At 38.0% G+C, this 17,771-nt stretch overlaps 2 long non-coding RNA genes across 3 annotated transcripts in view; one reads left to right on the top strand and one right to left on the bottom strand.

The window, feature by feature from the left end:
* Nucleotides 1-1,908: 1,908 nt before the first annotated feature.
* Nucleotides 1,909-6,460, bottom strand: LOC137188368 (uncharacterized). 2 transcript variants are annotated; one of them, XR_010929377.1, is made up of 3 exons: nucleotides 4,219-6,460; nucleotides 2,266-2,364; nucleotides 1,909-2,010 (listed from the first exon to the last, which is right to left on the bottom strand). It is a non-coding gene; the product is annotated as an uncharacterized lncRNA (long non-coding RNA). The 2 variants fall into 2 exon arrangements; XR_010929376.1 differs by having other exon boundaries at nucleotides 2,266-6,460.
* A 3,577-nt stretch (nucleotides 6,461-10,037) lies between these two features.
* LOC137188366 (uncharacterized) overlaps nucleotides 10,038-17,771 on the top strand; it is a 33,866-nt gene continuing 26,132 nt past the window's right edge. The window contains exon 1 of the long non-coding RNA XR_010929375.1: nucleotides 10,038-10,345. This is a non-coding gene — a long non-coding RNA (uncharacterized lncRNA). The remainder of the gene's footprint in view (nucleotides 10,346-17,771) is intronic.

The raw sequence follows: 17,771 nt of genomic DNA, 5'->3' as shown, positions 1-17,771 counted from the left end.
AAAGTTCTGCAATACAGCTTGAATTAAGATTGGAATGTCTTGATTTTACATAATTAGAATTACATTTATATTGTACTTGATTATGTAACACTGTTACATGTAACTAATTACTCCCCAACATTGCTAGTCATGATGTTGCTGCTTTCCCGAAACCGGCCTGAAACAAATTTTTCCATTTTTCTTTTCATCCTCTGTGTCTTGCTGCTGTGCATGTGTGTCCTCTCATCCTTCCCACAGCTCCACCCTCCCAGAATGGGGGGATGGAGCTTATGATTTACACCTGCACCAGTCATTCCAACTTCTGGTGTAGAGGCAAAAAGACACATCAACAAAATCAACCCTATGGTGTTAATATAATTGAACCTGGTTATGAACTAACAAAAAAAGACAAAGAAACCCTCTCTGTGTTCTATCTCTGTTTTTCCCAGATTACTGCTGCACTCTCATATGGTATGTTTAAGCTTATTATGATGAAGCTTACTATAGCTATACCTCAGTGACATATTCTCACCTAGTCCAGTGAAGTTAACTTTGGGGGATGATGAAGCTGAAAGCTCATTGAGATCCCAATCTAATCGACCCCCTTTCATCCCTCCCCTTGTCCCCTATAATCCCACCGTACACAACTTCGACCAACCTATGGCTCCTGTTCTTCCCCTCCCGGCGATTGACCCTCTTCATCCCTCTCTTCTACCCCAATCATCCCACCGCAATTGACCCTCATCCAATTCTTCCCGAATCTTCTCGCCAATCCCAATAAACTATTCTTTTAAATACCACACAAATGGTGTGGTCTTTGTTAGTGAATTAACAGCTAATCGATTAAGGAGACACTTGGGGTACAATCTAAGTGCACAGTCCTGACACCATGAATGCTACCCAAAAGTCTGAAGGAGAGTTGTGAGCAACGTCTAGTTAAACGTCAGATAGGGATCTGTTTACCAGACAGACTTGGCCCGAGTCATAACATAATTGACTTAAGCACAGGTTCCAATGAGAGTGACCAAATAGAGAAGTTGGCCTGACCCGAAGAAGGACAGACAGCTGACTATATGAAAATTCCTTCACAGTTCCAAACCTAGGGCTCAGGCCTCTCGAAAGGGTCACCAGTTAAATCTGAGGGGTCGTGAGATGATTAAAGGGAAAGTCGAAGGTGTAGAAAGTACAATATTTCCCTCCCTGAAATATGGTGGAGTGGAAGTATAAAGTAGCATCAAATGGAAATACTCAAGCAAAGTACAAGTACCTCAAAATTTAGTACAGTAATTACGTAAATGTACTAGTTATATCCACCACTGGAAACTTCAACTATGCCTGCAGCTGTGGTGGTGTTAACCATTCTAGATGATAGATTGGTCATTGTCTGCACACTAATTTGCTTCAAAACAGCAGGGGACCAAAGTATAACTTTTTTGTATTTTCCTCTTTGCGCAGAGATGCATTTATTTAGAGTAACCATATTTTATTGTGAACAACATACACATGTCCTCTACCAATACCAACCATTTTTAAAAATTTTGGATAAATGAGACGGCCGCAATCAGGCTGGAAATTGACGTTGCACATTGTTACTTTCGCACCTCTCTGTCGGGACAAAAGAAACAGTACTTAATATTCCTGGCATATAATGCTAATTACTGCTTCAGTTAGTCATCCAAGCAAATGACCATGTTTCTCTCAAATCAATTTATCATGTTAAATGTCAAAACTGTATGAAATTGGTCCAATGCGTCAAACTCACCTTAGAGCATAATCACTATTTTCTCTTATGAATAACATTGGGTTAGAATTTAAGATGTTTAAAATGTCACAAATCCTTACCCATCACATGCACTCCATCTCCAAATCATGCATGTTCCTCTCTTTTTCATTAACAGCAAGGAAAGCAAAGTAGCCTTGAACAATGGATGGTGCACAAATATTTATTCATCGTTTTTTGTGTTGTTTTCAAATCACATCTGGACTGGTGAGACCTCTGTTGGTCTTCCTTACCCTAACGCTGGGCATTTCCTGCAAACATAAAGAGCAAAAAAATACATCTTTAATAATAGTGGGACAAAAGTAATACTATGTTACTTTCGTCCCCCTCCTGTCTCTTGTCAACTTTCCCTGGCTAACACCAAAGATAGGCTTGCATGATAAATTAAACCTTCACTGATACTTAGCCTACGGCTAGGTCTAACAGATGATATACATTTACAGTCTTTAACAAATAAACATCACCTTAAAGACAGAAAACTCTTTAGTTTTGCACTTTTTACTCACCAAGTGAAAAATCTGTTTCGGATCAGGCAGGTTTTCATCTGTAGACTCAGTGGTGGGGTGTACCTTGTGGACTTCATAGCCAAGGTCCGTGTTGCAAATCTACATAAAGTGATCTCTCAGTTCAGATGAAAATGAATCATTTCCATTGCATTCAGTGTCGGAATTTAATGGGGGGCAAGGGCAAAAATGCCTGAGGAAATCTCAGAATAGCCCTAAAAACTGTGATCGAGGGGCAAAAATTGCCCCTAAGATTTCGAAAAAAATAATTTTATATTTACCAGTTTAGGCCAATATTCTAATAGCACATTAGGCCATCATTTTATCTTCATTCAATTAATTTAATTTCTGCTTTCGTCTCTAACACAAACTCACACAAACAGCGCTGTTCTTCACACTACACTGCTGTAATGATACCTGGCAGAGGCCAGGCAATCCTGCACCTGCAGTGAAGTTGGCTGCTGCAATGGACCAGTACCTCATTAAAAAAACTGTTACTGAGGAAAGCAACCTAAATCCTGGACCATCACCAACACCACCCCCGGCAAATAAGATGGCAAAGAAAGTTGCTGCTTCTACAATAGAAAAATGGAAAATAGACTGGCTTGGTGTTGAAGAGCCTGCAGGGCTGCACGTCTCACGCACGACTGATGTGGTGCCTCATCTAGAGATTCGGGGTCTCGCCTATTTTTTCCATGTGACGCATGGTTCTCAGCAAAAATAGACAGGGAAATGATCTGTTGACAGTTATAGTGACATCATACCAGCAACAATACACTTTCCACTATAGTTTCAAAGTCTATATCTGTAGAATTTGTCACAGACATGAAGTGTCACCACTGTGGGTCAGCCTGATGCTTTCTGTGATATTAGTTCAAACCGAGGATTTGGTGTTGTTACTTTCCTTATTTGTTGTCAGTTTCCCTCCTGACTGTTGGTTTGTTTGTCAGAGTGTGTTTGCTTCGTTTGGGGAAGTTGGTGTCGTCTGGAGGGATTTTCTTCACTTGCAGCGGTGACAGCGGGGGTTTAACTGGCGGAATAATAAATATAAAAAACAACCCGTCCTGTGTGAGGAGTGTATGTGTCTGACACAGAAGTAGCCCCAACCAGACCCCAGGCCCATCAGAAAGATGACATATTATCTATTTATTTTTCACAATTGAGCACATGCTTCTTAACCTTTTATTGTCTAAACTAAATATAAATGACATTTATAATGAAATGATATGAAACATGCTATTATTGATGGCCATTATCAAAGCCAAGCTCTATGTAGAAAGATAGAGCTGGCAGTAGCAGCACCACAGCAGCAACACCGTCTGTGTGGACACCATAGGCCTGTGAGATGCAGCAGTTCAGCGAAGCACATGCCCTGTTCAGGTAAAGGAAGGCTGTGTGGCCCAGGTGTAACTCCATAGCTGGCTCATTGGCAAAGCTTTTTAAAAAGAAAAAGAAAAAGTGAAAAAAATGAAGGGCACCCAGCAATAAGGCTGGGGAAGGAGCACAGCCTCTAAATCCGCTGCACCAACAGCAGCAGCAATGGAAGTGGATGACAGAATATAGGCCCTATTTTAATGATGTAAAGCACATGGTCTGAGGCATATGGTGCAAGTGCATTTAGGATGTGTCCAAATCCACTTTTGCTAGTTTAACGGCGGAAAAAAATGGTAGGAGCACCAGACGCATGGTTCAAAGGGGTTGTCCATAGTCTCCTAATTAATCATGGGTGTATTTGGGGCGTAACATGCAATAAACCAATCAGAGTGTCATCTCCCATCCCCTTTAAAAGCCAGGTGCGCTTGCACTTTGGGGGATTGCTATTATTATGGCGCATTTGCCAAGTAGTAAAGCTGAAATTATAGTTTCCGCATCCGGAAATTTACGTCAAGGGTCCGCTTGACGTAAATTTTGTCATCAGAGGGTGTGCGTGTAGGCTCTGTGCGGACATCTGCATACCTGCAATATGTTGTGTCCGCGCCAGTCCACGCAGTCACAACACTGTGTTCCTGTAGACGGCGATCTACTGCGCACGTGTGGAATGCGTCCTCCAAGCGGACCCCAGAAGGTAGTATAAACACATCAACTACCCGTCCATGATGTCCGCAGCTGTCCGTGTGCGCGTCTGCTCAGGAGTAAAAATGAAGCCTACGACGGAGCGTTTCACTGCAGAGGAAACGGATCTGCTTGTGCGCAAAGTGAAAGCGCACGATCCATAACGAGCACACTGGTCCCTGCTGCTCCAAAACCCTCCCGTGGCCAGTCTCAGACTACCAGTTAAAGGTCCTGTTTATTAATTTGTTGCAAATTTATGTTCATTTGTTTTTTGAAAAGGTCATTTTTTTAATGACAGCTTTGGTTTCTTTAAAATCGTTTCGTTCAGTAATAGAATAACAGGTCAAATCAGCAGGGTTTTAATTGCTGAAAATATGGAAACCTGATCACTGTACTCTCAAAAATGTTAAAGAATATTTGTTAAATATTGTTCATAAATTAAATCATTAATTTTAATCATGTAAAGAATCATCAACACAGTTGTCAGGACTTGATCAGCTCTCCAAGGTTCTGATCCTGCTGCTGGCAGCAGCTAGAAGCTGTCCAGATTTATTTCCTTCTTTAGTTGAATCATTGTTTTCACCTCATTTATTTCCTCATATGTTCCTCATGTCATCATGTATTGATGCAGCAGGAAAGTCGATCTGTGTCTGATCCGTCTGTTTAAATACCTACGTGTATTACCATGATTTGGTCAAATAATTAAACAATTTCATCCCTCGTTACTGTGATTAGCTAATTCTGATAAATATTATGACTAAGCATTATGACATGTATTTTTAAAAATATGTTAATGTACACAATAATAATCTTTCACATCGTAATCATTTTATTTGTAATCTTTTGAATGTCTGTGCACTGCTGTGCATACGTGTGTGTATGTATGTTGTGCACCTTCCTATGTAGGCGTATATTACTGTCTTGATAATGTGACCTTTAAAATAACAGTGAAACACTGCACCATTGACTTCACACCAGGTTTTTGTTGGTCAATCGCACAGTCGCTTTCCACTGCCCAACACGCCCATGGGCGCTCTGACGGGCGCAAGTGCATTTGCTATTTGAACAACGTGGGCACTGGACAGGAAAATGACAACTGTATGGCTGCTTTGCACCGGGCGTAAGATAGGACCCTCTGAATCTGACAGTGAAACCCTTGTTTAATATGAATTCTACTCAAGGAGCCCATGAAGTCTGGCTATTATTTTAGCAATTTGCAGTGTTGATACAACATTAACAGAATCCCGTTAATATTGTCATTTGTAAGGTCACTGGCTTGCATTTACAGTTGTGAAACACTGACTTTTATTTCCTCAAATATTTTTAATAGACCTTCTAAAGTTTTTAAAAAGGATGTTTCAAAAAGAGCATAAAGTAGAAAACTAGAAAGACTATTAGGAGATAATATTTAAAGATAAATATTAGAACTGTCTCCTGCTTTCTCTCACAAATACAGATGGTATTCTATACACATACACACACTTGTCTTTGGAACAGCAATAGTATGCTTTTTATTTACTCACGTTGACACAAGGTGATGATTACTGTATACATTTTAATCTGGGCTCATTTCACATTAAATATGGCAACCTAATGCACTAATTAGAATTTTTTAAAAGTGCCCCCAAAATGCCCCAATTTTTTAGACAGTGAGGGCAAAAAAATTGCAATACAGAAGGCATAATCTTTTGACTTTTTGATTTTGGCTAATGGTTTATTGTATAAGAGTCTTCACAATATTGCACCACAACCTGTAGTGCTGGCCCAAGGTTAATGGAGCCTCCACTAGAGGGGAGCATTGCCCTAAATTTTGGTCAACAAAGTTTGGTCAAAACTCTTACTAGTTACCACAGCCGGGATGTTGAATTCTTTATGACTAAGAAGAGTTTAGTGCTTTTTAACATTAATACTACATGTCTGGTTGGGAAAATATCATATAAATAAATTAATATCTTGTTTTTAATGATACTTACAGTTGAGAACTGTCCTTTGTTCAGAACTAGTGTGTTGGTTTTAATCTGATTGTAATATTGATGTTTTCCTGTGTTTTTTTTTAAATTCATGTCAACTGACTTATCTTTTACGAAGTCAGCCTGTGTATCGCTGATGGCCTCTGCTCAGAGACTACAGATGAATTTTACCTATAATGCCCCTGTTAAATGAACAATAATAAAAATAAAAAATGCAAACGTCCTAAAATGAAATTGAAAGGGAAGGGAAGGGAAGGATTGTGGATGATATAATATTGAGGAGTTTCCAAGATTTGAAAACAATACAACATACAATATTGCAGCTCCAGTCCTCTGTGTTAACTGCTGGAATCCCCCAACACTCAACCAATTATGCCTCCTTTAACATATTTATAAAATAAATAAACTAAAAGTTCACAAACATCTTTGGTTATTGTACAGACTGCCTTCAATTATATAACTTCACAATTATATCGCAATTCTACAATATATAATTCTTACATTATATTTCATAATCATATGATTTCAACTAATTTAACTGTTCTTACAGCTTTATTTTGAAAGGATAAAGAAACCCCCTCTGCACTCTCAGTCTCCTTTTTCCCAGATTACTGCTGCACTCAGCCTGATGTACACTCCCAGGACTAATGGCCTGGTTTGCTGCACCTGTGACAATTGCCTCTTCTATGTAATGTCATTACTTTATTTATTGTGGCTTTCCAACCCTCAAGGTCTTTGCACATCAAGTCTGTTTTTTCGTCCAAAATTGTTGCACGTTAAAAAATAAATATGACGTGGTTCTTTCTTTTTCTTTCAAGAATATAGAGGACCACAAAATCATCCTCACTGCTTGACGACTCCATTTTGCCTCCTATTGCAAACTTTCGCAATGAATATAGTAATAAAACGCATTGGACTCAGTGTCCAAGGTTTCTGTGCGTAACGATTTTTGTCGGATGACGGATTAAAAAAACGCATACAAAAAAAACGGACTTGGTGTGCAAAGACCTTTAGTCTGCCAATCCACCATTGATTGTTTGTATTGCTTGACCTTCCCAGAATTTGATACGCAACACATTTTCAAGATGTCAAACATTCAGCAAGTTGCTAAAACATTGCCAGTGTGTGCATTATTGATGTCTGCTATGAGGCCTATCTTGCATGATTACTGTACAGCAGCATCTAAACCTTCAGATGAGTACAAGCAAGTGGACGTTTCATTTGTAAATACACAAGAGTGGCTGAGGAGTGAGCAAATTTTGTTTGTGAGTTCCCAGGGGTGTGCTTTACCAGTCCAATTACCTGACACACACAGGACATTGTTTGAGACCAATGAGTCATGTGCACATGTTACTGTATGACACCAGGATACAAATCAAAACATATTGGACAAATGATGGCCTGATGCCAATCGGGAAAATCCAGAACAGCTTCTCAAATCTGTGTCTGCTGACCCTGGGATCCCACTAACACTAAAAACATAAGAGTTGATGGGGTCCACTGACTCTCCAAAGAACTGTTTCAATTCCTCACAGAACTTGTGACTGAATAATTCTTGTATAGATGTACAGAGGAGTTTCAGATCTGTAGTACTGGTTGAGAATTGAAAGGACTGTACATACTACTGACCCTTACCTGTCACATATGTCTCAACAAGATAGGACTGGAGTCACAGTAATAAGACACATATTTGAATATACAGGCTGGATATCCATAAACCTGGTCTTCTATAGATGTGAACAATTAGGGTTACATGTAACTCACAACCCTGAACAGACTTTTCAAAAGAGAAGGTGGGAAATAATGAAGTTAGAGTAGTACACATCACTGTTTGGACAAATCACATGTGGTTATTGCTTATAGAATGATCCAATTGGGCAAGAGAACAGAGAAATCACCCTCAAGTGGTGGCCACACATTTTAAATTTACAAAGACCGAGCTAAGACTCAATTGAAAATGGAAAGACTAGGTAGAACTGCATTAAAATGTAGCCCCAGAACTACACTGTGTATTCTTTTTAATTACCAAATTAACTGTGCCACCACTACTGTGGTTCTTAGACAAACCCCAGAAGCCAGAAATATTGTACACACCTGAAGAGAATCACTACTGCTATTCAAGCCACTCAGAAAATGGTAGGCAATGGTGATAACTGGTTTGGAATAATTGATATGATATATTTGATTTATGTGAATTATTTTAGTTTAAATTGGCTATTATCAGAGTCAGTTAAAATGGCTGAACTGAGATGTTAAGCTTTATTTCTATGGTGTTTTATTAAGACTTGTTTTCCTCTGTTTTTGATTTGGTGAATTAGGAAGATATCTTCATATCTCTAATTAGTTGTGTTTGAATTGATGTTAACACCATGGTTCTACAGGGCACAGTTGCGTCACATTCCACCTGCAACACAGTTTTATTCCGTCCTCTGCACGGTTTCATACCCCACTGGAAGCATTTCAGAAGCGGAGTGACTGTGGTCAAGCCAGCCGCCTTTTAAATTCAGTAGCGCTGCTACTACAGTAAGTAGCCTAAACTGAACCAGCACCTTTGGGCTACAGTAATTACTGGAGTAGCAGCACAACTGAACTGCCCGATTTTGTTCACTTGCTCAGATTTTGTTGATTTGGTCATTTTTACTAGATTTTTGTGCTTCTACTATGGGTAAGTAGGCTATGTAATTAAATGGTTTCTTTATCTGTCTCTTTTAATTGTGTTTATTGTTGATATGTGATCGGGGGCCTGCACAGGGTGTTTTATTTTGAAAATTGGACTGGATGCTCTATGCTGTTTCTGTGTCTGACTTCCTGCCCAGCTCGGTCTGCTTTTTGCAGCTTGTCCATGGATGTATTATAAGAGCTGGATACTGGACTAAAAATGGTGCAGCATTGGTTTGCTTCCATATTGTATGGCCCACTGAGTATGTGCAGTAGTGTTTCCCCCGCTAGCCCCACCCACGAGTTCCTGCTCGGCCCATAGACTTATATTGTGGTGACGTCATGGATTTTTAAATTGGATTTTTAAACTTTCCTCACTTGGCTCACTCGGCTCCATGGATCAAAAGCTCATCATAGAAAGAGTCATAATTGACATTGTTTGCAGTTTGAGGTCTCCCGTCAACAGTTTTACAGACGTCTCTTTTACAATGGTGGTCTATGGTGAAAATGCTTTTTGGGCTGCAAGGATTTTTTACTGCAATACCATGAATGACCGCTGGGAAAAATTGTCTTCAAGGCTGAGTGGTTGCACCCTATCTATGGAGCTCTTATTATACGTACATGAGCTTGATGCGGCTTCCATCAAAACTAGACTGGGTGCGTATGTTTAGTGGAGTGGAGGGACGAATCTGAAATGCACTGCGACGTGTCTGCTGGGATCAAAGCATTGACTAGAGTAGCCGCGATCAGCCCTGGTGGCTGTGTTGGACGCAGATGGCCCAGTGGGATCAAGCCCTGAGGATTTAATATTTGAGATTCTATATTGTGTAATATAGAATCCTGTAATATATAATACTACACAACATTATATTAATCACATTACTACACTACATTCATCACAGTATTACATTACATTATTCATTTTACATTACATTATTAATTCTTAATTGTTATATAATCTATTCATATTAATCTTTTATACTTTGATTCACATAATGTTTGATTAAGGCAGGTGTATGTTACTCCAACTCTGAAGAATATTATGATAATTATTGTTGATCTTATGATCTACAAGGAGGGAGTTGTGAGGGAATTTTCCATATATCAGTATGTCAGCCAGCTGTCCCCTCTTGGGTCAAGCTGTACCTCTCTTCAGGGTGTTATGTTGTGTCTCGAGCCAAGGCTAATCCTTATCTGAAAGTTTAACTAGGCATGCAGAGTGTTTACAGGCAGACTTTTAGAGTAGCATTCATTGTGTCAGGACTGCACTTTGACTGTACCCAGATGTCTCCTTACTCGATTAAGTATCAAATAAATCTTCTGGCATAAGATATTCAAGGCTCCTGATATTTCTGAATTGACGAGCTCAAGATTTCCATGATAGGAATCATCAACTTGACATGGTAAGCATTGAATTTACATTAAGAACCACTAAGGAAAAGGTTCTGTAATTCAGATGGGGAAGTGGAGGGGACAATGGGTGGATGATTTGGCGTATGGAGGAGGTGTTTGTTGTGAAACCAAGCTGGACTAACTTTAATATTGATGTGTTCTTCTTATTTGTTATATATCATTTTTATGTTGTATGCTTCTATTTATTATATTATGATCTGTTGTATTATTAATTATATAACCACAAAGATGATGTACCTGGAACATTGTGCAACTTACAGAAAAAAGAAAGAGTCACTGCATATTTCTGTTTACAAATCATTCAAAGAAACTGGGCAAGTGAGCAGGGCTTTTAAACACAAGTGATTTAGTGATTTGTCATAATAGTAATAGATAGTGGTTAGATGGTTGTTTATGATATCTCAGGGCAATAATAACTGCCAGTTAAGAAATTCAGTGTTATAATTGAGTTGAACTGAATAAAGTTGAGTGAACTTTGCCAGTACAACAAACGGTAGGAACAACTACCATAAAGAAATGCAGAGAAGACAGTAAGCTAAAAAAAAAAAAAGAAAAGTAAATGTATCTGAAGGTGCCAAAGGTACTAATTAGAGGGTGATTACTTCTAACAATGCTCAGAGCTTTTTAGTGGAGCTGAACTTTAGCTGTGGTCTTGACTATTTTCTTGAATGCTTTCTTTTCAGCAGTATTCAGGCCATCAAACCAAACCATGAAGGAGAAAGTTAGCACGCTGGACCATATTCAAATTTCAGATTTTTTGGTCATGCAATTTTAATAGATAGTTTCCCTCCATTCACTCTTCCTAAGTCTATGATCATCATTTTAGTTTTCCCAATGTTAACCTGCAAGTTATTTTCTCTGCACCAGCTGACAAGTTTGGATAACTTCCCTCCTATACGCCTCTTTCTTGGTTACTGCTACCAACCCAACCACTGTAGTGCTTTAGCAAATTATACTGTATACTGTATTAACAGAGTCATTGCATACTTTGTATACAAGAAATAAAGCAGTGGAGAAAGGCCACAACCATACATACACATACTGATGTTAGTTGTAAAGGGTTTAGTGAGGTGAAGAGTAGTTATAGACTCTATGAACATAGAATAAACCAAAGACAAGGACCAAAACTATAACACTTTTTAGATTATTTTATTATTTATAATTTACAAAAATATGGGTCAGAAGGCATTTTAGAATACACTGTCAAAAATTCTGAATATATTCAAGATAATACAGTATCACAACATATATGAAGACTATGAACATTTTTATTCGAGGTTGTTTTTTTTTTCAAGTCTTCAACTGCAAGCTGCCGGGTGATGACCTGACAGGCTCACAGAAGAATACATTAGGTTGTGTTATACAATACAGGTGAAGGTAAGATTAGAGTCCCTGTGTAAGAGCAGAAGAGTGGCCCTGGTTTAGGGGTGCACTGCACACTGAGTGAATCAGAAAGGAGTCCGTCTCTGTGGCTGCAGAGTGTTGGCTCTCTGATAGCAGGGGCACCAGGTACAGGCACTCATCACATGGCAGTGTTTTGTGGCAGTACATGGAGCAACACAGGCCAGGTCACAGTTTAATCTACTCTCACACTCATCCAGACCCAGCTGTAGTAATGCCATGGAGGTGAATCCCTTAATTTGAAGCCAGCTGCTCATTATCATCATCATGAGGCATCATAAGCACACTGATGTAGTGGTAAATCAAATCATGGGCCAACACTGACCTTTAGAGTATAAACTGTTATGTTTTACTCAAGCATGGAAGTAATCTGTTATGTTTCTCCTTTTTGCTATTACTGAAAAGTGTTCTGTGTACTTGTAGCTTGTTGAATATTTTTGAAAATCAGTAATTCAGCTTTACTCGACATAAAGTTCAACATGGTAATGATACTATTCTATCTTTTTGAGTAGGATATTACTCTTTTCAGAGTGGGATACTACAACTAGGGAGTCTGGAATATGCCCTGGGGATAATTATAGACTTTCACAGACTTAAAATTATGATCGATTAATATATTGATACATTTAAATATTTTAATAAATTCATACAGTTCATACAATACATTTCATTTATTATTAATTGATAAACTAAAGTTGTATTTAAATTATGCATTAATAGATTAATAGTATTAAATAAAAAATAAACAAATAAATAAAAAGATCAATACATTTTCCAATTAATAATTCTTGTTCCTTATTCTGTCTGTTAATGATGAATTAACAACTGTAAAAGTCTCAATATTATTCTGATGGCACCATGCAGACTCCGTACACTTCAATGCTTTGGGAATTCCTATCACTATACATATAGTACAAGTCAAAACTTTGGACACACTTTCTCATTCAAGTGAATGGTGAGAAAGTTATATACTGTAGATATAATCAGCTTCATGATGCCTCAAAATGTGCTCCAGGTGAATGTTACTCTCTTCCTGACTGATTGTTCAGTATAAAAAATGAAAATAAGATAAATGGAAACACAAATATACAGGGCTACTTCATTCATAACAAACATCCTCAGCATAGGTTTAATGCAAATGAAGAATAAATAAAATAATTTAAACAATAAATACTCTTATGTACAGTAAGGTTACATGATGCATAGCATCTAACAAAGAAGATAAGTTTTGACTTCAACAGTGACAGAAGGCCTCAGAAATCATGTTGCTGGTGATACAGCATTGTACCACATTCAGCAGCCCGAGTTTACTTCCTCAGCACAGTATGTCTATAAAGAAAGAATATATTTTACACATCACCTTTCTGTTCAGGTTAGATGCACTGCACATTTACCTATCTGAGAGATATGCTTGTGCATTTCCTTTTCCACGGTCAGATGAGGAGATTGATAGCAATGCCATCTTAAAAAGTACTAGCTCAGCACAAAACAGAGAAACAGTTAGCCTAGCTCAGTTTAAGGTGAAAATATACACCTTCCAGAGGTGTCTTATTTTTATGTTGGAATTTCCTAGCGAGCAGTTACCGATACATCTGGGGGTCACCTAGGTTTTGTTCAGAGCTATAACAGTGTGCAAACCTGGCAACCCATAAAACCTTCTTGATGGCCCATGTAGCCATCCTCGTATTGTTGGTCAAGAAATAGCTTCATCTCTATACCTATGTGTAATAAAAAAGATAGAACATGCTGGTGAAAAACAAAGGATGAGGCTTTTGACAGAGCTAAGCTAACTTTACATGCTTCAGTCTTTGTGCCCAGAGATGAATTACAATATCGATCTTCTCACTTGACATGGTAACACAGAAAAACAAGTGAGTTTCCTAAAATACCATATTTTTCAAGTTTCTTTAAATTGATATCGTGACATTCTGATATTTTTCATCATTGTTTCATCATTAGGTTTTCACTTTACAAATACTTTCTTAAAGGATGATTTCAGTTTATTATAACTTGGGTCATATTTTCATAGTTTTGACCATAATTCTAATAAGACAAATTAATAACAAAGTTAATAGCAAGTTAAAAGAAGTCCATCGATGGACCAAGAATCACAAACAGTCAGATGATCACACGATGGAAAAAAGCAAAATAAAACAAAAAAGCATATTGGGATATACGTATGCCTATTCACTGTATGGAGGGGAGTTAGTGAGAGGATCAATACCACTGCCATGTTTGTCCGTTAAATATGAGGCTAGAGTCAGTAGCTGGTTAGCTGTGTTACTGTATTCACAGATCTTAGCGATTACTTTTGTGAGTACAATGTTATCATGACTGATAACATTACGAAAACTATGAAAATAAGACTCAAGTTGTAATAAACCACAACTATGCTTTCAGATCATTTTAGAAAAATGCTGTTAGTTGTTGGTCAACCAACAGGCAGGGTTTGAAATCTTTTAACATTATGAAAGTGAGAAATTCAAACAACTATATACTGTACTCTTGGCTGTGAAGCCAAAGGGAAGTTTTTTCTTTCATTTGAGAGACTGACCACAGTCCAGGCTTGTCCAAGAAATTTGTGATATTTTTTTCTCCTGAGGGTTTCTGTTTTGGTTCGGAACTGTAAAACCTCAATTTGCTGTTATAATAACCTTGAGTTGGTGTAATGGAAAGCAAATGTGAGATTCTGTGTGAGCTTGACTGTATGCATTCTTCAGATGATCTTAAATAACAAAAAACAAAACAAAAAATGTTGGAAATCTTTCAGTGAGCCAGATAGTGTGAGGCAGAACCAATTTTAGTAATACAATTGTGTGGAGGTGCTGCACATCCCAGAGTCATGTGTGGAAACACAAACTTCAGAGATACACAGTACACTGCCAAGACACAAAATACAAAACAGGCTAATGCTTCACTCGGATATTTTTGGACTAGTTGTCAATGCTGCTGAACACAAAAGCTTGAATCAATACTGTCTTAGAACGCCTGTATACATACAAAATAAATATTCCTGCACATACTGAAATATGTGATACTTCGTATCGTAAACTTTTCAAATGTCCAAGTCATTTTTATTGGTCAGATGTGGAAGGGGTGGCAACTGAAAAGGTCTTTTGTGTTGTGCTATATGTGGTCCACTCAGGTTTCTCATAAACATGTGCAGTACAGAAGAGCAGCGAGGTTAAACAAAGCTTGGAACAAATGTACTGATACATAATGTTGCAAAGATCACTTTCAAAAAACCCGCCAAGTATCCCTGTAAAATACCTGCAGTGTACTATTTATGACCAGAGCCAAAAGAAAGGAAGTAGTGTGCCATAAAACTAATAATGTACTAACTGCACACAATGTAATAACTGTGGATACTAACTAATAACAGTCTACCTACTACTTTTGCATATAATGTAATAAGTCCATACATTTTGTGGTTACATTATGATTTCAGGGGCAGTTTCTTAAAATGTATAATGTAATAACATAAACTGTAATAATAAGCACAAAAAATAAATAAGTGCATTTCAAGTGTTTCATGGATACATTTTTGATAAATATTTAAACTATTGAAAAATAACAAAAACAGTCATAAACATAGGTTTATACCTAAAACCATGGTAATATTCACAGGCACACTCCTGCACAGACCTGGCAAGCAGCACAATGGACACTGCTGCTGAGTGGGAAGCCAGTGAGGGATGATGACTGTTGCGTTTGAAATACACTTAATCCTTTCATTGTGGTTATTTCCATAACCACAGTCTTTCCCTAACCATTACCATATTGTAGCTGCCATGCACAGATTTAGTTTTTCTTATATTGGCTTTGGATGTTAAAAAACTTTGCCACCGAATGTAACCCAGGGTTTGGCTGAATTGTCCAGTATCAACATTCTTTCTGGCAAGTATAATAGTCAGTTTTTCCAATTTAAAACAGCACTGAATTGATCTCATATTACCTTATTTACAGCCATTATCCATTTATGCCGCATTTCACATTGTGTTAAGTTGTTCTTGCTAATAAATGTCACTGTTTCTACAAATCTGTAGTAAGTGGATTACATGTGATCATATTACATGTCGTCCGCTCTACAGCAGTGACACACAAGCACTACAAATGACATTCAAACTGCATTCCCACACTTGTTTTGTTTGAACTACAGACCAGGTGGTTGTAAATGGTATCATGTCACACCTGATCTGAAAATAAACCATGTGTTGAAAAGCTGTCACTCTGAGTGATGGTTGGCTCATGACCATATTTGTGATGGCATCCTACAATAGACTGTTGACAGAGATGTAAACAAGCTGTGCTGAAACAAGTATGCTTAAGCTACTGTGGCATTTACAATGTGCCTACTGTCTGATCTGCTTTGCTGCATTTAGAAAGCCACTGGGGTCATCTAGAGCATTATACATGCCATCCACTAAATTAAACAAGCAAAGCAAAATATTTCTGTATTTCTACAAATTCCTGTTTGTGTGTGTTACTATTGGAAGACAGACTACATTTGCTTTCATAATGAGTTTTCCTTGGCCAGATGGTATTTTAATGAGCTTCCCTGGAAGGAAAGGTAGAGTTGTATCACATGGTGAAAGCAAAATTTGGTCTTATGAAGACCATTGTATTTAACAAACAAAACAAACAAACTAAAAAACTATAGCATGCCTTCACGTCATAGTATTTGGTCTTGAGACTGGTTAAACTTCCCTGAACACCACAGAATAGGGTTTTTGGTTGATTTGAGGCTGTTAATGTTATACTATTTTGACTTCATTTTAGTTTAGGCTTTGCAGTTAATTAAGAAATGTCCAGAGATCACATTTGGCTCCATCGGCTGGAGGAGTGGAGTTACACTGTATAACTGGCTTTTGGAAAATAATGATAGATATTGTAGGGTATAAAACAGCCAATCAAGAAAAGGAGAAATATTTAAACAATGCTGTGGTGTGGATGTAAGTCAGTAATGTCCAAACGAAAAGTGAACAGTCTAATAAGGAATTTTTAGCTTTGTTAGCGAGCTAAGTAGCCAGCAGGCTAACAGCACAAAATGTCAGTGTTAAAAGGTCTTATCATGTTTCCATGCAGACTTTTGAGGCTGAATCACATTTCATTCCATAACTAAAAGCATCAACAGTTGTTAACTGTGAATATATTGTAATACAGATTTAATTTAACTTAAACCTGCAGTGCAGAAGTTTTACATATAGATGAATGTTCGTTACATTCAAGCCCTTACCAAATGAGATCACACAATGCTGATTAAGCCTATCACTGCCAGGTAAATCTTTCTGTATGTCACAAAATACTGGAGTTTTTAATCTGGTGTCGGGTTTGACATTCCTGCGCTGGCTGGATGAATGCATACTATGCATGATCTATGGGCAGAGCATGTGCACTACAGACTTCCAGTTAGCTCTCCACTAACTTGAATGGGGATAAAATAATTTAATCATGCGGCTCTTCTAGACTTTCCAAATGTTATTGGACTGAATGGATCAAATTCTGATATTGACACGTGTCATTTCACAAGGGTTGTTTGACACTCAAAAACAATTAATCCACTGTTTTACAGCCGCAACAGTAGCAACAGAGTAGGCTACTGCAGAGCCTATGATGTAAGCATGTGTCAGTAGTGTTGTTTTTAGTCTTTTATTATTAGTATGAGTATTTTGCCAGAAACGGGAGACAAAAGTCCTGCACTCCAGCTTTAAAAGACAGGTTTAGTTTTTTCAGGTCTGTCTCAATACATTACTGATGTGTCAATATGTACGTGGAAATGGATCTTGGTCGCTGGAACAATTCCTACTTTCCATACTGGCCTTGAGGGTATTCTCTCAGAACGTGACTAACCTTAAATGGGGGACAAAATCCACAGCCCTCATTTTGTGCAAAAATACATTCCAAAGTTCGACTGAAGCTAAATTAAGGCTTCAGAGGTCCAACATGGCTACACGCACTGCCCTGGAGCTCATTTCCGTGGAATTAAATTCTTTGCTGTGATGGAGGAATTCATTC

Source organism: Thunnus thynnus, chromosome 8 (genome assembly GCF_963924715.1).
Source record: "Thunnus thynnus chromosome 8, fThuThy2.1, whole genome shotgun sequence".
In the NCBI taxonomy this organism is placed as follows: Eukaryota; Metazoa; Chordata; class Actinopteri; order Scombriformes; family Scombridae; genus Thunnus; species Thunnus thynnus.
The sequence above is the reverse complement of the archived record's forward strand: the minus strand, read 5'-3'. Positions and strand labels throughout refer to the sequence as shown.